The 19385-nt window shown below is 41.4% G+C and overlaps 1 long non-coding RNA gene and 1 pseudogene across 1 annotated transcript; both read left to right on the plus strand.

Moving 5' to 3' along the window:
- LOC149382888 (uncharacterized) overlaps positions 1 to 17626 on the plus strand; it is a 36131-nt pseudogene extending 18505 nt beyond the window's left edge.
- LOC149382889 (uncharacterized) lies at positions 8956 to 10493 on the plus strand. Its single transcript, XR_016301811.1, has 3 exons — positions 8956 to 9042; positions 9171 to 9232; positions 9951 to 10493. It is a non-coding gene; the product is annotated as an uncharacterized LOC149382889 (long non-coding RNA).
- Positions 17627 to 19385: the final 1759 nt, after the last annotated feature.

Raw genomic sequence — 19385 nt, forward strand, 5'->3', positions numbered from 1 at the left:
GTAAGGATATAGATCCTATTTTTGTTTGATATTGAACATTTAGATAATGTATTTTCATTTTGGATTTTATGTTATTCTCCTGTGGACAACGTTATTTTTCATTCAAAATTTCTCTATACAATGTCATTTACATTAAAATTACATTTCTCCGACATCGCCGCGGCTGAGTATAACTCTCGCCGCGGCAGGAAAATCTCGCCGCGGCAGTGTACAACTCCTGCCGCGGCGACAAACTTTCTACAACGCTTAAACAAGCGTTGTAGAAACCTCGCCGCGGCAACGTATAACCCATGCCGCGGCGAGGTTAGTACGCCGCGGCGGGAATATCACGTCGCCGCGGCGAGACAAGTTCTTAAAATACACTGACTCTCGATATAAAAAAAAAACAAAATCTCGCCGCGGCAGTGTACAACTCCTGCCGCGGCGACAACCTTTCTACAACGCTTAAACAAGCGTTGTAGAAACCTCGCCGCGGCAACGTATAGTCCATGCCGCGGGGAGGTTAGTACCCCGCGGCGAGAATATCACCTCGCCGCGGCGAGACAAGTTCTTAAAAAACACAGACTCTCGGTATAAAAAAAACAAAATCTCGCCGCGGCAGTATACAACTCCTGCCGCGGCGACAACCTTTCTACAACGCTTAAACAAGCGTTGTAGAAACCTCGCCGCGGCAACGTATAGTCCATGCCGCGGCGAGGTTAGTAAGCCGCGGCGGGAATATCACCTCGCCGCGGCGAGACAAGTTCTTAAAAAACACAGACTCTCGGTATAAAAAAAAAAAACAAAATCTCGCCGCGGCGACGTAATATTTTAGCCGCGGCGTAGAGCACTCGCCGCCGCGGGGACTATACGGTGCCGCGGCTAGAATAGTCACGCCGCGGCGATAAAGGTACCTAGCCGCGGCGAAGAAGCACTCTACGACCTAATCATTCACTTTTTTCCAATATTTAACCTGTTCTCCAACTAAAAATGATCATTCAATTAAAATTTCTACAATCAATAAAACAAACCAAACTAGTCTTAAACATATAACATCAAGTTTCAAACATACATTAAATAAAACACACCAAACGAGTCTCAAACATAGACTGAAGTTTCAAACACACATTAAACAAACCATACTTGTCTTAAACTGGAAACAAATCAACTTAAATAAAACAAATTGTCTTAAAATTTTACTCGTCATTCGGTGGTGGTGGTGGTGGTGATGAGTGCGATAGTCAGGAGGTGTCATATGCGGTGGCCACTGTGGTGGTGCGTACGGATAGTCAGAGTACTGAGGATATGGAGGAAATAACACATGATTCTCTTGGTTGATGTCCCACCGAGAGTATAGATCGTTCAATTGATTGATGTGAGAGGCGCCATACTCCGCTTTAGCGATCCTGGTGAGTTGGTCACGCTTGAACACCCTTTTCCCTTTTTCAGTGACCCAATCCTCTCCCGGAATGCACAACACCCGTGACATCTCCTCACGGCTGCAACTTCTTAGCCATTCTCGATAGCCCTCGTTCTCGAAAGGCACATCTGGGGTCCCAAGAAGATCGTTGATAGCTTCGACACTCATATCGACCGGTTTCCCACGGACCGTCACAACATCACCTTTGGAGTCCGGCAAGTTTGCGTAGAATTCGTACACGAAGTTGACGTTCGCATCGAACTCGGGTACAGCACAGTACCTCCCCCAATCATGACCAACTATGCTGTTGCGGATTAGCTTTCCTATATCCGACGTATTGCTTACATTGAATCCTCTCTCAAGGATCACGTTACGCGGCAAGATTTTGTCGTAGCGTTCCTCCGCGACCTTGCTAGTAAAGATACTCGAGTTGTATTCCTCTTCGGGAAACTGTTGACGAGGTCGCTTGCTTTTTTCTTTACTCTGACCTCTGGAAGAGCTCGGAGCCGTGGAGCCCGCCGTGTTTTTAGTTCGACGCATTTTCAAGCTCCTACAAAACATAATCATAAACAATACTACAATTAACATATAACAAATTATATATCAATTCCAACTATATATATTTAAACATGACAAATTAAAACAATTCCAACAATCACAAATTCATAAACAATTCGACCAATCACAAATTCATGAACAATTCGATCAATCACAAATTCATAAACAATTCAATCTCAACATTAATCAACATAACCATTTTAACCACTAACCTATGTAACAATATGTCAAACACAATCCGGATATTTCAATTTAACTCAAATTCTCATTCAAATTCATTCTAAAATAAATTCATTCATAATATGTCAAACAAAATCCTAATTTCTTGTTCTAAAAAGAGAAAATCAAACAAAACCCTAAATTTGTGAATTAAAAAAATCAAACAATATGCAATTCGGGTAAACAACAAGAAATCCATATCAACAACACGAAATTAAATCAATAACCACCTTAAAAAACTTTTAAAATCATACCTTACAATGAGGCGGCAAGAGAGAGAGAGAGAGGCGCGAGAGGACGCACGGCGAGAGAAAAATGGCGGCGAGGACAAGGCGAGAGAGAGTTGACGGCGAGGACAAGGAGACGGCGAGATTTGGGGCGGTGAGGACGTGGCGAGGGATTTTGGAAGAAAAAAACAGGAGAGATGCGACCAAAAATGGTTGTCTCGTGTGTGGGTATTGGAAAAAATGAGAAAAAAACTTAAAACGGCATTTTATAGTGAAAACCTAAAACACCTCGCCGCGGCGAAAATATGTTTTCGCCGCGGTGAGATGTTCCTACAACGGATATTATAACCGTTGTAGGAACGTCTCGCCGCGGCGTGACATATTCTTAAAAAACTGCTTGGCCACGGTATCCACCTCGCCGCGGCGGAGAATATTTCTAGCCGCGGCGAGATATTTTCGCCGCGGCGACAAGTTTCTACAACGCCTTTGTTTAGTGTTGTAGAAACCACCCGCCGCGGCGAGGTATAAATTTCGCCGCGCGGATTACGTTTTTCTACAACGCTTTCACTATGCGTTGTAGTAAGTTTTCGTCGCGGCATAAAACACATGGTGCCGCGGCGTGAATTCTACAACGGATTGTTAAAGCGTTGTGAGAAATCTGAAATATATTTAATTCTACAACGATTAGACAGAAGGGTTGTAGAAACACCAAGTTTCTACAACGCTTAACTATATGCGTTGTAGAAACACCCAGTTTCTACAACGCTTAACCATATGCGTTGTAGAAACACCCAGTTTCTACAACGCTTATCCATAAGCGTTGTAGAAACACCAAGTTTCTACAACGCTTGTCATAAGCGTTGTAGAATCCCTAGTTTCTACAACGCTTGTCATAAGCGTTGTAGAAAGTGGGTTGTATAATCCAACATTTGTAGTAGTGACAAGACCTTTGGGAGGTCGTCGGAGGAAGCGAAACCACGCCACCGGAGGAAGATGCTAACGGCATCTTGCGCAAAAGGAGCATCAAAGCAGGCAAAGCAATGTTTTCCTTGAAGACCACCGTTGAAGAAGAGATGTTGGAGCACATTCGCGATATGAAGACGCCGAAAGAAGCATGGGACACGTTCGTGACGCTTTTCTCAAAGAAGAATGATATGAGGCTACAACTCTTGGAGAACGAGCTGCTATCAATCTCACAACACGACATGACGATTGCTCAGTATTTCCACCAGGTCAAGTCGATATGTCGTGAGATTAGCGAACTAGATCCGAAATCCGTCATCGGAGAAGCACGTATGAAGAGGATTATCATCCACGGGTTGAGACCGGAGTATCGAAGCTTCGTGATTGATGTACAAGGACGGCCCGTTCAACCATCACTTGTAGAGTTTGAGAATTTGCTAGCAAGCCAAGAAGCTATGGTGTTGCGATTTTTCCGTACGCAAGTGCACGTAGTGGCAAAAGTAGTAAAGCTCGTAAGTACGAGTCGATCCCACGAGGAAAATGTTTAATTAAATTGACAAGATTACTAGCACGAATTGAACCCGATGATTTGATGATTGTCAAAACGAACGAAAATTAAAAACAATTGAAATACGATAGAATATGATAATGAGAAAGCAAGAACTATGGTTTCACAAGTTATTCCTATGGTTTGGATTCGAAAATTAAGCACAAATTAAAACACACACCCCTATGTTTGCTAATCACGCTCACGATAATGGTAATCTAAGATTTCTCTCGAACATCTAAGAATCTAAACCTATGCCGGGATATCTTTTCTCGATCTCAACCCCTAAAAACAACGGTTAGCATTAAAAACAAGAACGTTCACACGACTCCGAAACAGCCTAGCTATGTCTAGCCTAGGAATGTATCCCGGTAAATTAATCCTTGTGCACGACTAATCTAATCTCTTCCGAGCATCAAGCAATCCTAATATCATGAACACGGTAGCTAAACGAATTCAAGCATTACACACGGAATTAAAATAAACAAACATGATAGAGCATATGAATATTAATTTGACATGATTGAATCCATAACCATATTCCTAACTCGCTACACCATAGCCCTTAACGAATTTAGTGCATGATTGAACGGAGAATAAATAGATATGAATATAAAGCAATCATGACTAAAACTGAATTATATTAATAAAACGGGAGTTCCAAAGATTCAGAGAATAGAGATAAAAACTATGAATGGTGAAAACGAGATTGTGGCGACGATGATCCTCTCTGAACGCTTCTTCTCTCCCGGGATTTTGCTGCCGAAAGAGAAAACAAACTAAAAACAAAAACAAAAGATATGTTTCTTAATAAACTAAAGTGTTTTTGTAGGTTTCCTAGGTTTTTTGGAGCTCATATGGGCCGTCGGATCGCATCCAACGGCTTGGATTACAATTAAAACGCGTGACAAAAAAAGTGGGAATCGGGGTCTGTGCGCCGCACAGGTCTTCCTGCGCACCGCACAGGTCTTCTGGGCAGCCTGTGCACCGCACAGGGGCCGCACAGGGTGAGCGCACAGGGCTGTGCACCGCACAAGACTCTGGAAGTTTGTGCATTGCTTGGTTTACCTTGAACCACCTATCTTCAGCTCCGGGTGTCGGAATTGAGATCCGAAAGATGTTCTGAACTCCTTGCGATTGCCCCGTCGTCCTCCGATGTTCTATTTGTCATTTTGAACTTCCAAACTCTGAAAATTAAGAAAAACACTCCAAAACACGTGAAAATGCTCTCAAATTAACTTCTTTTCACTTCCGAAAGTACAAACAAACACGTTTATAACGCGCTTATCAAATACCCCCAAACTTGAATTGTCGCTAGTCCTCGAGCGATAAAATCAACAAAAGCACACAAAAGCAATAAACCTAAAAATTGGTAGAAATTGGTGTTTCACGCCTCCACCGATAATCGCTTGCCTCAACCATAATGCGTAGACTTACATACAAGTGAGAATTCATGATTTTAAACTTCAAGTCAACTACTAAATGCGAAAGAAAGATTACAAGCTCGAGTTACCTTGACCGTTTTTCAATGCTTTCGTATCTCGCTCACTCTCGACTCCCAAGGCTTTGCAACTAAAAAACTTGTTGCGATTTTTCCGTACGCAAGTGCACGTAGTCGCTCAAGTAGTAAAGTTCGTAAGTACGAGTCGATCCCACGAGGAAAATGTTTAATTAATAATAGACAAGATTACTAGCACGAATTGAACCCGATGATTTGATGATTGTCAAAACGAACGAAAATTAAAACCAATTGAAATACGATAGAATATGATAATGAGAAAGCAAGAACTATGGCTTCACAAGTTATTCCTATGGTTTGGATTCGGAAATTAAGCACAAAACACACACCCCTATGTTTGCTAATCACGCTCACGATAATGGTAATCTAAGATTTCTCTCGAAGATCTAAGAATCTAAACCTATGCCGGGATATCTTCTCTCGATTTCAACCCCTAAAAACAACGGTTAGCATTAAAAACAAGAACGTTCACACGACTCCAAAACAGCCTAGCTATGTCTAGCCTAGGTGTAAAGTAAGGCTTTTTGTGTAACTCGTCTTGTGAACGTTGGAATCAATGAACGCGTTTTTTCCTTGAATCGAGTATTGTTGCAAATTATAATTTCACTAGAGCGTGAAATGGTCATAGATTTAGAAAATAAATATTCAAGGTCAATTAAAGATTTCGGAATGAGTTGAGAATTTCGAGTTGGACTCGAATGATTTTAATTCCCGAATAATATTTTCGGTGAGTCCTCGAGTACTAAGACTATCACCGAGATAAGAAGTTTCTTGGGTTTGGCAGGTTATTATAGAAAATTTGTGGAAGGATTTTCTAAATTAGCTATGCCATTGACACAATTAACTCGCAAAGGACACAAGTTTGTATGGTCTGAAACTTGTGAGAAGAGCTTCCAAGAACTGAAGAGACGTCTGACAACAGCTCCGGTGCTCACTATTCCTCAAGGAACCGAGGGATTCGCAATTTATTGTGATGCGTCAAAACAAGGATTAGGCGTAGTTTTGATGCAAAATGGTAAGGTTATCGCTTATGCTTCCCGTCAGCTGAAGGACTACGAAACCAAATATCCCACACATGATTTAGAGTTGGCAGCTGTGGTTTTTGCACTCAAGATCTGGAGACACTACTTGTACGGAGTTCATTGTGATATCTACACTGACCACAAGACGCTAAAGTATCTGTTTACACAGAAGGAGTTAAACATGCGTCAAGGACGCTGGATGGAATTATTAAACGATTACGACTTTGATCTGCACTATCACCCTGGTAAAGCCAACAAAGTAGCGGACGCTTTGAGTCGTAAGTCAGTTTCATCACTTTCTAGTTTGATTGAATCATCACCCCAACTAAAGGATGACGTTGAGCAGTTGGAACTCCAGCTAATCACGGGAAGATTGGCTGCTCTCAGCATGCGGCCGTTGTTGTTCGAACAAATTAAAGATGGACAATATGCTGATGAGTATCTGCTTGGGAAGATGTTTGACGCTCAGAATGGCAAAGAAGGTGAATTTAAGCTGGATGAAAGTGATGTTCTGCGATGCAATGGTAGAGTGTGCGTTCCATCCAATAAAGAAATCAGGAAACAACTACTACAAGAGGCCCATGGAACCCCATATTCAGTACACCCAGGCGTAACGAAGATGTACCATGATCTCAAAAAGGTGTACTGGTGGCCGGGAATGAAGCGTGATGTAGCTGAATTTGTTCAAAAGTGCTTGACTTGTCAACAAGTCAAGGCTGAACACCAAAGACCAGCTGGAATGTTGCAACCCCTTGAAATTCCGGAATGGAAATGGGATCAGATAATGATGGATTTTGTGTCTGGTCTACCAAAAACAGCAACCGGTCATGACTCGATATGGATAATCGTGGACAGGTTGACCAAATCTGCTCACTTTCTCCCCATTAAGACAACCCATACTGTTGATAAGCTAGCTGAGCTTTATATCAAAGAGATAGTTCGTCTTCACGGAGTTCCTCTTTCGATCGTATCAGACTGCGATACCCGCTTTACATCGAAATTTTGGACAAGCCTTCAACAGAATATGGGAACAAAACTGAAGTTCAGCACAGCTTTCCATCCACAGACAGATGGACAAAGTGAACGCACTATCCAAATACTTGAAGACATGCTTTGAGTCTGTGTTTTAGACTTTCAAGGTTCGTGGAGTCGATATCTTCCTCTAGCTGAATTCTCATATAACAACAATTATCAAGCGACAATTTGAATGGCTCCGTATGAAGCTCTCTATGGACGTAAATGTCGCTCTCCAATTCATTGGAATGAAGCCGGTGAAAGCAATCTAATCGGCCCCGAGATGTTAGAGGAAACAACTGAGGTCATTAAGAAGATTCAAGCACGAATGAAAACTTCCCAAAGTCGGCAAAAGAATTATGCTGATAAACGTAGAAGGCCTCTAGAGTTTGAGGCTGGAGATAAAGTATTCCTGAAAGTCTCTCCGATGCGTGGAGTTATGATATTTGGAAAGAAAGGAAAATTGAGTCCAAGGTTTACAGGACCTTTCGAGATCCTACAGCGTGTGGGTAAAGTAGCGTATCGACTAGCATTACCACCATCAATGTCCAACCTCCATGACGTGTTTCACGTCTCCATGCTTAGGAAGTATGTCTCAGATCCCTCACACATTTTGCAAGATCAAGAAGTTGATATTTCTCCAGAGGTTAGATATGAGGAACCTGCAGTTGCGATCTTGGATCGTAAAGAGAAGGTCTTGCGAAACAAGAGCATTCCATTAGTGAAAGTGCAATGGAAGAGGCATGCGAAAGAAGAGGCCACTTGGGAGTTAGAAAGTGAAATGAGAGAGAGATACCCTGCTTTGTTCTAGTTTCGAGGACGAAACTAAGTTAAGGGGGTAGGGATTGTAAAGTAAGGCTTTTTGTGTAACTCGTCTTGTGAACGTTGGAATCAATGAACGAGTTTTTTCCTTGAATCGAGTATTGTTGCAAATTATAATTTCACTAGAGCGTGAAATGGTCCTAGATTTAGAAAATAAATATTTAAGGTCAATTAAAGATTTCGGAATGAGTTGAGAATTTCGAGTTGGACTCGAATGATTTTAATTTCCCGAGTAATATTTTCAGTGAGTCCTCGAGTACTAAGAAGAGTCTCGAGAGTGAAAATAATTTCCGAAACACCTTAAATATATTAAAAATAAATTGGAATCAACGAGAAATTATTTCGGTTTATTTTCTAAATCGTTTCCATTTAATTATGGACGAAGTGGTGAGCATTGAGGAAAAATAGACCAAATTGCAACAAAAAGAAGTTGTTGTGGTAGAATATTAGAAAGGCAAAGAAAAATAAGGATGAAGTAGAAATTAGTAATATCCTAAGCTTTTCTTGAGTGTTCCTTGACTTGTGAATATGGGAAACAAAAGAGATAAGTTCATTTAACCTTATCAACGTCGGAACAAAATGGGAACACATTTGAGACAAACCAAAACACGCAGGAAGAAAAAAAAAAGAAGAGAAAACAAAAAAAAAAAAAAAAACAAAAAAAAAACAAAAAAAAAACCTTGCTCTGAGCGATTTTGAGAGCAAACCCGAGAGAGAGAGAACAACGACCGAGAGACGCCGGAGTGGTTTAGGTGAGTTCGTCCTCTTCTTCTCCTTCCTGTCGTTCAGCTTCTTCATCTCCATTTCTTTTTCTTTTCCTTCGTTCATCTTCTTCAATCACGCTGAAAATCGTTGGCTCCGATTTTGTTCTCTCCACAAGGTTGAGCGGGATTTCGTGGAGTAGGAGAAGCCGAGAGTTGTGGGTTCGTCTTCTACATCAAGGTAGGAAATCCAACTCATTTTCTTTGCTTCTAGTCCGATTTCTAGGTTTTACAATTAGGGGTTTTTGAGTTCATTTGGTTGATTTTGTGGGTTGCTTGTGTTTGGGCTCGGTTTGTGCTTGTAGTGAGTTGAAATTATTGAAGTTAGGTTTTTCAGATTTTCATGAGTGTTTTGGCCGAAAATTTGAAGAGAAGAATTGGGGGTTTTCATGTTGTGATGCTTGAATAAGTTGATTGATTGTTGGGTCTCAGTAATTCAGTGATTATTTGGATGGTTACTTGCTTAATTTCAAGATTTCTTGCTTGATTGGGATTACGGACGAATTTGGGCTGATTTTGGGGGTTTTGGATTTCAGAGTATTTGCTTGGTTTTGAAGTGGGTTGAATGGATTTTTTTTTTTTTTTTATGTGATTCTGTTTAGGTAAAGAACCTGGCTGAGATTATTTTGTTGTTAGTCGAGTCGGAGACTCGCTAGGATGTGAATAACATAGGTTTTTTTTTTATAAAATTTACTTGGTTGAACTTGTTGCTTGTCTTTGGTTTTTTTTGTTGTTGTTGCTGAGCGTGGGACGGGTTAGGATCGGGTGAGTGTTCGATTTCCGAATGCCTTGTTTGGGAATTGATTTCGAATCGAGAAACTCGGGTATTCTCGGTTCAATTTTTAATCTAACCATGCTCTCTTGTTGGTGCTGCGTGTCTCTCCGAGCTCGTACCGCAGGTACGAGGATGCAGCAAGGACGGTTCCGGCGAGTCGCGGGCGAGCAGCGAGGGCTGTTCGGGTTCAGCGACGAGGCAAAGAGGGGCTGTTCAGTTCGAGCGACAAGTCAACGGCTCGGTGAGATGTCTTGAGGCTGCGACAGCGCGCAGCGACGGTGCGGACACGGGCTGTGAAACCTCGGCGTGTCGAGGCAGAGTGAGTTACGCAGCGACGATGCGTTTGAGCAGCGACGGCGGCGACGACGAGTCGAAAATGCACCGGCTCCCGACTCTAATTGTTAACCGAGTCGTTTCTACTAAAAGTCTAACTATAATATGTAATATTATTTGTAAAATAGTTATGTACGTTTATGATACTAATCACGTGAGTTAGTGAGTTGTTTCGGGATTCAAATCGAGTGCTTCAGTAAGCTATGGTTCGTGGGTTCGAGATAAACCGAGAGTGTCGGTTTCCATGTGTTACGAGTATCAAACGTGTGATTGAATCCGAAACGTTTCCGTATCGTAATACTTTTCAAAAATAATTTTATAACCTATAAGCTTATGATTAAGTTTAAATTATTTTTGTTACAGCTTATAATTAAGCTAAACCATATTTTATGTATCTTATTATAAGTAATATGTTTTGAAAAATAATTAAGGAAGTGGTTTTAAAAATAAAGGTTTGTACAACCTTACTAATTATTATTCTTTCTTGATTATTATTTAAGCTAAGTATTCTAATTATTTTTAATTAATTATTTTACTTATTATAACATATTTCCATAATTAAGATTAGTATTATTTTCAAAACCTATATCTATAGTTTTTAAACGGGTTGTTTTACTAACTACGCTTATAGTCTAACCAACGGGTTATTCTAATTTCTATGATCTTAGAGGTAAGACTTTCTTGACAAGTCTAAGAGTAGTGATTTTGGTTATTGTGGATCGTTGTGGAAAGAAACAAGTTTTTCTCCCTCTCGGGTTCTTAACGTTGAGCTTCGGTTCTAGTTTTGGGCTCGGCCTAAGGGTTTTGGGTTAGTAAATGCTTCCTTAGCATAGCTAATCTCGAGTTTCATGTTTAGTCGCTACTTGTAGGACTTGTTCTCGCTCTTGATCACTGTTTCATGTGGGAATCGTGTTCTTGTTTTCTCTGATTCTCTTAAGTGAGAACGTATGTTTTGCGTGTGACAGATATGAGTTCCGTGCGTCTTGTTCAGTTTCTCTGGGATGAGAATTTGTAGATTAGTATTTCTGCGAGTGCATAACTAATGGTGTTCAACGCTCCATTTTATTCCTCAGATATTTTCAGCTATCGCCGTAACGATTAGGCGTTAAAGGGGGAAGGAGCTAGCGAATCAAGAGTCCATGTAAGTGGGAATTAAGTCAACTACTTACCAAGGGAATCACATGTTTATGTGCATTTTACTGTGTTAATAAGAAAGAGTAGTTGAAAGCCAATAAATTTGACAAACTAATCAAGATTAAGGCTTCGGCTACTATTATTGAAAATGTAGCTTCGGGTTTGTCCCGTTAAGTTCAAGCGTAACCCGCTAACAACCCAAGCTGTTTCTTATTTGATTAGTTAATCTTCCTTTGACTTACTAATTTTAGATTCACCCGATAGACGGGTTTACGAGAAAAGCAGGGGCAGACATTTCTCAGATTCCAGCTGAGATATCTGTTCTAGGGATTACAAGGGTCACACCTTGATTTCTCTTTCAAAATACTATGACGAGCATATTAAACAATATTTAATCGAGTTCTACTCGAAACGATGCTCTTCCCGTTGTAGTTTAGGGTTGTACTCTGATTCCATCGAGTAGCAAACATTTAAAAAGAACAGATGTCGGTGGTACCAGCAAGTCTGAAGACTTGTGTTTTTGTCAGAAAAACCTGACAGGCGCAGTGTTGTAAATGGTAACTAGCCGGCGTGCCGGGCACGTCTGAGCTTTCAGGGAGCTCTTGAGCGCCCCTATGTTTGGAGATAGTACCATTAGAGGATCCTAGACGAAGTTTAAAACTTGGAGTCACCCTCATGATTAAATTGCTCGGGTCTGAGGGTTGACTAATTGTCATTCTGAGGGTTGTTGCATTGAGTGGTTGGATGACCTGAAGATCGATGACAAGTTCATATGTAGTAAGTATGCACGTGCTTGCATATCATATGATAAGAATCATGTCTTTCATGCATATTTTATGTGTTATGTGCACGTCACATGTCATCTAGTCGCTTTTATTACTAGATAGACTCCCACTTGCTGAGTCTTTCGACTCATAGTTTATGACCCTTGGTAATGTAGGCAAAGGGAAGGCTTTACTCGGGTAGAAGGAGGAGATCTAATCCAGGCTTGCGTCGCTCGATCTGTGGCAATGAGAGTTTTGTTTTAAACGGGGAAATGGTGTTCTGTTATGTAACTAGTAAACTTATATTCTAGTTACTCGTTTTGTGTCTATGTTTATTTATAAGTTATATGTAAGATATGTTAGAAACAAACGAGTGTGTTTTGTTATGTATATAGTCGCTATAAGACTTGTATGTGAAATAAAAACGAATAATTTCCCGAAAATTCTATTACTTATGATATATGTCTTATAGCTATTTAATTTATTTCCGCTTACTATATACAAATGCTATGTTTATTTAAGTATTCTGGAGGAAAGAAATGTAAGTACGTCGCGGCTCGCGTGCGAGCTAGAGCTCGCGGGTCGTGACACTAGGAATGTATCCCGGTAAATTAATCCTTGTGCACGACTAATCTAATCTCTTCCGAGCATCAAGCAATCCTAATATCATGAACACGGTAGCTAAACGAATTCAAGCATTACACATGGAATTAAAATAAACAAACATGATAGAGCGTATGAATATTAATTTGACATGATTGAATCCATAACCATATTCCTAACTCGCTACACCATAGCCCTTAACGAATTTAGTGCATAAATTGAACGGAGAATAAATAGAGATGAATATAAAGCAATCATGACTAAAACTGAATTATATTAATAAAACGGGAGTTCCAAAGATTCAGAGAATAGTGATAAAAACTATGAATGGTGAAAACGAGATTGTGGCGACGATGATCCTCTCTGAACGCTTCTTGTCTCCCGGGATTTTGCGGCCGAAAGAGAAAGCAAACTAAAAACAAAAGCAAAAGCAAAAGATATGTTTCTTAATAAACTAAAGTGTTGTTGTAGGTTTCCTAGGTTTTTCGGAGCTCATATGGGCCGTCGGATCGCATCCAACGCCTTGGATTACAATTAAAACGCGTGACAAAAAAAGTGGGAATCGGGGCCTGTGCGCCGCACAGGTCTTCCTGTGCACCGAACAGGTCTTCTGGGCAGCCTGTGCACCGCACAGGGGCCGCACAGGGTGAGCGCACAGGGCTGTGCACCGGACAGGGCAAACGCACAGGACTCTGGAAGTTTGTGCATTGCTTAGTTCACCTTGAACCACCTATCTTCAGCTCCGGGTGTCGGAATTGAGATCCGAAAGATGTTCTGAACTCCTTGCGATTGCCCCGTCGTCCTCCCATGTTCTATTTGTCATTTTGAACTTCCAAACTCTGAAAATTAAGAAAAACACTCCAAAACACATGAAAATGCTCTCAAACTAACTTCTTTTTACTTCCGAAAGTACAAACAAACACGTTTATAACGCGCTTATCAAATACCCCCAAACTTGAATTGTCGCTAGTCCTTGAGCGATAAAATCAACAAAATCACACAAAAGCAATAAACCTAAAAATTGGTAGAACTTGGTGTTTCACGCCTCGACCGATAATCGCTTACCTCAACCATAATGCGTAGACTTACATACAAGTGAGAATTCATGATTTTAAACTTCAAGTCAACTACTAAATGCGAAAGAAAGATTACAAGCTCGAGTTACCTTGACCGTTTTTCAATGCTTTCGTATCTCGCTCACTCTCGACTCCCAAGGCTTTGCAACTAAAAAACTTGTTGCGATTTTTCCGTACGCAAGTGCACGTAGTCGCTCAAGTAGTAAAGTTCGTAAGTACGAGTCGATTCCACGAGGAAAATGTTTAATTAAATTGACAAGATTACTAGCACGAATTGAACCCTATGATTTGATGATTGTCAAAACGAACGAAAATTAAAAACAATTGAAATACGATAGAATATGATAATGACAAAGCAAGAACTATGGATTCACAATTTATTCCTATGGTTTGGATTCGGAAATTATGCACAAAACACATACCCCTATGTTTGCTAATCACGCTCACGATAATGGTTATCTAAGATTTCTCTCGAACATCTAAGAATCTAAACCTATGCTGAGATATCTTCTCTCGATCTCAACCCCTAAAAACAACGGTTAGCATTAAAAACAAGAACGTTCACACGACTCCGAAACAGCCTAGCTATGTCTAGCCTAGGAATGTATCCCGGTAAATTAATCCTTGTGCACGACTAACCTAATCTCTTCCGAGCATCAAGCAATCCTAATATCATGAATACGGTAGCTAAATGAATTCAAGCATTACACACGGAATTAAAATAAACAAACATGATAGAGCATATGAATATTAATTTGACATGATTGAATCTATAACCATATTCCTAACTCGCTACACCATAGCCCTTAACGAATTTAGTGCATGATTGAACGAAGAATAAATAGAGATGAATATAAAGCAATCATGACTAAAACTGAATTATATTAATAAAAACGGGAGTTCCAAAGATTCAGAGAATAGAGATAAAAACTATGAATGGTGAAAACGAGATTGTGGCGACGATGATCCTCTCTGAACGCTTCTTGTCTCCCGGGATTTTGCGTCCGAAAGAGAAAACAAACTAAAAACAAAAGCAAAAGATATGTTTCTTAATAAACTAAAGTATTTTTGTAGGTTTCCTAGGTTTTTCGGAGCTCATATGGGCCGTCGGATCGCATCCAACGGCTTGGATTAGAATTAGAACGTGTGACAAAAAAGTGGGAATCGGAGGCCTGTGCGCCGCACAGGTCTTCTGGGCAGCCTGTGCACCGCACAGGGTGAGCACACAGGGCTGTGCACCGTACAGGGGCTGCACAGGGCAAACGCACAGGACTCTGGAAGTTTGTGCATTGCTTGGTTCACCTTGAACCACCTATCTTGAGCTCCGGGTGTTGGAATTGAGATCCGAAAGATGTTCTGAACTCCTTGCGATTGCCCCGTCGTCCTCCGATGCTCTATTTGTCATTTTGAAGTTCCAAACTCTGAAAATTAAGAAAAACACTCTAAAACACATGAAAATGCTCTCAAACTAACTTCTTTTCACTTCCGAAAGTACAAACAAACACGTTTATAACGCGCTTATCACATGGATAAGCAAATGGGAGGCATCACGCTGAAGAATGAAGAGGAGGTGCTCTTCACAAGTAAAATTCGAAGCAACCCTAAGCCGCCCACTAAAGGAAGAAGTCATCAAGGAACCATGCAACCTTCGAGAGCCCAAAAGAACGACAATAAGAGTTCTCAAGGGAAGAGGTTCGAAGGCAATTGTTACAATTGGGGGGAAGAAGGGCCACATGTCAAAGGATTGTTGGTCCAAGAAAAAGTCCGTCGAAAGCAATGCGGCAACGTCCAAAAAGGAGGCAGAGGATGACTGGGATGCTGAGGTGCTATGTGCCATAGAAGAAAACGAGCTAGCACTCATGGCGGTGATGAGAGACCAGATCGACTATGAGAATGACTGGATAGTTGATTCTGGATGCTCAAATCACATGATTGGCGATCAGAAGAAACTGCGAGACAAGAAAGAGTACAAAGGGAGTCGCGTGGTACGGACAGCTAACAACTCACCGTTGCCAATTTCTCAGATCGGCAACACGAAAATTATGCCTGGTAATGATTCTGACATGGTGTTCTACACAATGTCTATCATGTACCAGGTATAAAGAAGAACTTGTTGTCCGTATCACAAATCACATCAACGGGCAACTACGTCTTATTTGGGCCAGAAGATGTGAAAGTCTATCAAGACGTCAAGATCTCGGGAAAGCCAGTGATGGAAGGACGGAAGGTGGAGTCTGTCTATGTGCTCTCAGTTGAGTCTGCTTATGTAGACAAAACCCGGAAGAATGAGACAGCGGATTTGTGGCACGCAAGGTTGGACCATATTGGCTATCACAAGTTAAAGGTGATTATGGAGAAATCCATGGTCAAAGGCCTACCTCAACTTGAAGTCAAAACAGATATCGTTTGCGCTGGATGTCAATACGGAAAAGCTCATCAGCAACCGTACAAGGAGTCAAAGTTCAGAGCAAAGAAGCCATTAGAGTTAATTCACTCTGATGTGTTTGGTCCTGTCAAGCAAACATCAATCAGTGGGATACGGTACATGGTGACGCTCATCGACGATTACTCGAGATATGTCTGGGTGTTCTTCATGAAAGAAAAGTCTTAAACGTTCTCAAAGTTTCCAGAATTCAAGACCACGGTCGAAGGAGAACTGGGAATAAAGATCTGTTGTCTACGCTCAGACAATGGAGGAGAATACACATCCGATGAATTCAATCGGTATCTGCATGAGTGCGGGATACGTCATCAGTTTACATGTGCCAACACGCCACAACAAAACGGTGTAGCGGAGAGAAAGAATCGACATCTTGGAGAGATTTGTCGCAGCATGCTACACGCGAAGAATGTCCCAGGAAGATTTTGGGCGGAAGCCATGCGAACTGCTGCCCATGTGATCAACAAACTTCCCCAGCCAAGGTTAGGTTTCATTTCATCTTTTGAGACATTATGGGAAATGAAACCAACGGTTAGCTACTTCCGAGTATTTGGCTGCGTTTGCTACGTATTTGTGCCTAGTCATTTACGTAGCAAATTTAACAAGAAAGCAGTCAGATGCATATTTGTTGGATACGACAATCAAAGAAAAGGATGGAAGTGTTGTGATCCAACAAGTGTGAAATGTTACACCTCACGAGATGTAGTGTTTGATGAAGCATCTTCGTGGTGGTCCTCGGAGAAGAAAGTCTTGCCAGACTCGAACAACATTGAAGAAATCCTCCAAGAGAAGATGGGGGAGCAAACCACACACATATGGTCAAGTGTTGACGCGCCTGAGAACCCAAGCGACACTGATGTTGAAGAGCAAGAAGTGGCTCAACCAAGCGAAGATGGTGAGACAGAAACGCCGCCTCCCCAGCTCAGACGGACGGGAAGAATCCGGAAGCCAAATCCCAAGTACACCAATACATCAATTCTAGAAGACGGTGTCAAAGAGCCAGAGACATGTGAAGAAGCTTCACAACATTCAGCTTGACAGAAGGCGATGGAAGAAGAAATCACAGCCTTGGATCAAAGCCAGACTTGGGAGCTAGTGCCAAGGCCAAGAGATATCAAGCCCATTTCCTGCAAGTGGGTTTACAAAATTAAGTGTCGCCCTGATGGATCAATTGAGAGATACAAGGCTCGCCTAGTAGCTCGAGGATTCTCTCAACAATATGGACTAGACTATGATGAAACGTTTAGTCCAGTGGCGAAGATCACTACTGTACGGGTCCTACTAGCACTCGTGGCAAGTAAAGATTATAAATTGTGGCAGATGGATGTGAAGAATGCTTTCTTGCACGGAGAGTTGGACCGAGAGATCTACATGAACTAACCAAAGGGATTCGAGGATGCAACTAATCCTAATCATGTGTGCAAGCTAAGGAAAGCTCTTCACGGGTTGAAGCAAGCACCAAGAGCCTGGTATGGAAAGATTGCTGAATTTCTCACTCGAAGTGGTTATTCAGTTGCACATGCGGACTCAATCCTGTTTACCAAAGAGAGAGAATGAAAATTGGCGATTGTGTTGGTATATGTGGACAACTTGATCATCACTGGGGCGAAATACGAGAAATCCAAGACGAGAGAAAATCTATCAGTCCGCTTCCAAATGAAAGAGATAGGAGATCTTAAACAATTCTTGGGGCTAGAAGTTGATCGCACAAAAGAAGGGTTGTTTCTCTGCCAACAAAAGTACACAAGAGATATACTTCAGAAGTTCGGCATGTTGGAGTGCAAGTCAGTCTCATCACCGATGGAGCCGAATTCCAAAATTTGTGCACATGAAGGCAGGGAGTTGGACGACGGGACGATGTATCGACAACTAGTAGGTAGTCTTATCTACTTAACTTTAACTCGGCATGACATTTCTAATGCAGTTGGGGTAGTGAGTCGGTACATGCAAAGTCCGAAGAAGCCTTACTTGGATGCGGCCCAATGGATCCTAAGATATGTAAAAGGCACAATTGACTACGGTCTTTTGTACAAAAGAGGCGAAGATTGCAAGCTAGTCGGATATTGCGATGCTGACTATGCAGGAGACCACGATACCCGAAGATCAACCACTGGGTATGTGTTCAAACTCGGATCGGGAACAATCTCTTGGTGCAGCAAACGACAACCCACTGTGTCATTGTCCACAACAGAAACGGAGTACAAAGCTGCGGCTGCAGCAGCTCAAGAGAGTACGTGGCTAATACTCTTAATGGAGGATTTGCACCATAAAGTTGACTATGCGGTCTCACTTCACTGCGACAACCAATCTGTGGTTCGCCTTGCAGAAAATCCGGTGTTTCATGCTAGAACAAAGCATGTGGAGGTGCACTACCATTTCACTAGAGAAAAAGTTCTTAAGGAAGAGATCGAGATGCACCAGATCAAGACGGGTGACCAAGTGGCAGAATTGTTCACAAAAGGGCTGAGTACTGGAAAATGCGAGAACTTTCGAAGCCAGCTCAACATGGTACGGAGAATGAGGGCATGATGGGGAGTGTTAAAGGATCAACAATAGCCCAATAGATTTCTAAAGCCCAACAATTGTGAAAGCCCAATTGTCAAGAAGACTAATAAGCCCACTTGGAGAATAAGCCCATCATCTAGAAGTTTCTTAGATAAGTGTAGAAGTGTTAGAATTGTGTAGAATTTCTAGACATGTAAAGAATGTCCTAGAATGGTTTAGTTATCTAGAAATTTTAGGAATTCTCTAAAAGATAAAAAATGTGTGGTCTACATTGTTTGGCCTCTACTATAAATACCCATCTACCCCCACCAAGTCTAGCATCCAAAAATTTCAAAAAGAGTAGTAGTCTCCTAAAAGTGTCTTCAAAGAGTCCCAAAAGTGTTTTTGTAGTGTGAGTCCTAAACACTTGGTCTTGTAATCTCTCTCGAGTAGTCTTAATAAAAAGTGTGAGTGTTTCCTACAAAAGAGTTGTGTTCAACATCGCACGCAGAATCGATGTTGCACCTCCTCTCCACAAAGTGTCCTAATAGATTCAAGAAGCCCTTTTTGGCGATCTGAAATCCATGTTGAAATTCTGATTAGTCGCGAAGACAAGATGTCGCACACAATGTCGACACAATGTGTTGACAATGTGTTCGACAACTTGCTTTAACACAGATTATGGATAAACAACAAACAGTGCAATAAACACAGTACACACGATA

This window comes from Urtica dioica, chromosome 10, assembly GCF_054948205.1.
Source record: "Urtica dioica subsp. dioica isolate 48M chromosome 10, U.dioica_male_clone48M_v1_H2, whole genome shotgun sequence".
NCBI classification, from domain to species: domain Eukaryota; kingdom Viridiplantae; phylum Streptophyta; class Magnoliopsida; order Rosales; family Urticaceae; genus Urtica; species Urtica dioica.